The sequence below is a fragment of the Sciurus carolinensis genome, chromosome 11, assembly GCF_902686445.1.
Source record: "Sciurus carolinensis chromosome 11, mSciCar1.2, whole genome shotgun sequence".
NCBI classification, from domain to species: domain Eukaryota; kingdom Metazoa; phylum Chordata; class Mammalia; order Rodentia; family Sciuridae; genus Sciurus; species Sciurus carolinensis.
The window spans coordinates 114223783-114226745 of NC_062223.1; positions in this window are offsets into that span (position 1 = coordinate 114223783).

Sequence of the window (2963 nt, forward strand, 5' to 3'; positions counted from 1 at the left end):
CATATAATCTCATTTATTCCAAAATCAAAGTCTCACTCAGATTCTACTCCCTAGAATAGCTCTGCATATTCAAGTGTCTATAATAATTTTCTCCTTGGAAATTCTTACTGGCAGAGGTTATGCCAGGCCTTAATTATGTTGACTACTGAGCATCTGTTTTGTGCATCTTTTTCCAGTCTCTTCCATTATGGCTACATTTTCATCATGGAAATTGGCAATGGCTGAAAGCAGATTTTCTTTTCTTTTTTTTCCTGGGAGATGGGATTTGTCAACAACCCTCACTCTAAGGACTCTGAAAGTCAGTTTGTCTCAGTAATATATTTGTCATCTGGGAGATCAAAGATGGCAGATTAGAGGGAGGCTGCACTTGCCATTTGTTCCATGGATTAGCATTCGAGCAGTAGAAATATTGCTTCTCAGTGAGGTAAGGGAGAGAGGGAATTGACTAAAATTCAATATTGGACACTCAGGCCCAGAGATTCAGGTTTCTTGAACAATGGACAAGAAAGTGTATATTGGAGCCAAGCTGGTGGTGACGGTTGCCAGGTAACCACAGAGGGGAAAAGGGTAACAGAGAAAGAAACAGTGGAGAAATTTGACATGGGAAAACCTGAAGAACTGAAAAGCAGCCTGAACTTAGCTGAATCAGAGGCTGCATAGTTGATGTTTGACAGTGATCCATGCTTCTCAACTGGAAGGCTGAGAAGTGAGGCGGGAGCCATTTGAAGTGGTGGTGCTGTAGCTGGCTACTGCAGGAGCCTAGGAGACCACTGTACATATTGGCACCCTGTCTGGGCTGGTGCCTGTCACCAGGACTAGGTTATACCTAGCAGAACATGATTGGAACAGTTACAGAGAGGATTGTCCCTAACAGGATTAAGATCAGAGACAGAGAAGGGAATGCAACTTGCTTTCCCCCTGGAATCTGGTGGCTCATGTGATTGATTAAAAAGGACCAAGAAACTGATGAGCCAAGCATGATTACACACTGTGACTGAACCTGGGCACACCATACTCATGGGTGATGGAGAGTGTGAGACCTGTGGAGGTTGGTTTTCTTACCTGGGAGTAGAATTCTCTGGAGATCCCTGAGATTCTGGTGCCCAGCAAAGATCAGCAACTTCCTGTCTCCAGCATTGTATTGATCTGATCTCTCCAGGGCAGATACCATCTGACTAAATACCCAAAATTCTAATCAGAGCTAAACCCTAGCTGCTGGAACTTTCCATTTAGAATGGTGCATCAGCCCCACCCTGGGAGTGCAAGACACAAAACTTCAATTGATAGTACTTCCCTTTTATTGGTGAACAGGGAAGTTGAGGGCTCTTTCATCCAGATTTTGCTCCAGGCCACTCCAGCTGACATGTGATTAAGGAAGTCAGTACAGAACTTGAATGAAAGATTCAATAAAGTGATAGCGACATTGAAAAAGAATCAAACAGAAATCTTGGAAATGAAAGGTACAATAAATCAAAAACTTTAGTTGTAATTTCTCCAGTAGAAAGACATACACTCAAAGATGCAGATAGACCCCAATCCAGTAATACTAGGTGATTTCACCAGTAGATAGGTCATCCAGATATAGACTCAGTAAAGACTCTTTAGGCCTAAAACATATTATAAAACAAATGGACCAGATGGAAATGTACAGGATATTTCATCAAAACACAGTCAAATTTACTTTCTTCTCAGCTGCTCATGATAATGTTCTCCAAAATAGATCAAAGTTTATGCCACAAAGTATGTTTTAACAAATATAAAAAATTGATATAATTCATTTTATGGATACTTCAATTATTTGAATGAAATAAAAAATTAGTACTAAGAAAAGCTACAGAAACTATGTAAATACATGAGGATTGGACAATGCACTTTAAAAGATATTTTTAAATTTTCTTTTAGTCATACATGACAGAAGAGTATGTTTTGACATTTTTACACATATGTGGAGTATATCTTATTCTAATTAGGATCTCTTTTAGTTGTACATGATGTGGAGATTCATTGGAGTGTATTCATGTATGAACATAGGAAAGTTATGTCAGATTCATTCCAATGTCTTTCCTATTCCTGTCCCCCGTGTGGGCATCAGATCTGCTATTATTCTTCCTACCCCACACCATTTTACAACCCAGATTGTCAGTCTGTGAACATCCCAGCCAGTCATTGGTCCACTCATCAGCCTGTGAACATTCTCAGCAGTCATTGGTTCAGATTGTCAGCCTGTGTACATTCTCATCAGTCGTTGGTCTGTTATTAGTCTGCAAATTACTTAAGAATAGCTCCCCTGCCATTTTCTCTCTCTCTCCTCCTCACTTTCATGCTCTCTCCTCCTGGCTTTCATTCTCTCTCTTGCATGCACACGCTCTATCTCTTTTCCTCTCATTTTCTCTCTCTCTCCCTGCAGGGAGACGCTCTGCCTGTTTGCTTAATAAAATCTCCTTTGTGAGTTTTCACGTCTGAAGTGGTTTCTGGGTGCTTTCACCCCCACTTGCCCCTTCATTACACTTTGCCTACTACAGTGAACTTCTATTCCTCTCACCCTTTGTATGGTAGCATCCATATATCAAAGAGAACATCTTACTTTTGTTTTTTTTGGTTTGGCTTATTTCATTTACCCTGATAGTCTCTACATCCATCCATTTATTGGCAAATGTCATAAAGTCATTCTTTTTTATGACGGAATAATATTCTGTTATATATATATATATATATATATATATATATATATATATGTCACATTTTCTTTATCCATTCATCTGTTGTGGGCACCTAGGTTGTTTCCATAGCTTAGCTATTTTGAATTGAGCTGCTGTAAACATTAATGTGACTCTGTCACTGTAGAATGCTGGTTTTAAATTCTTTGGTTATATACTGAAGGTTAGTCTGACTGGGTCAAATTGTGATTCCATTCCATTTTTTTTTTAAAGGACTCTCCATAGTGCTCTTCAGAGTGGTTGCAC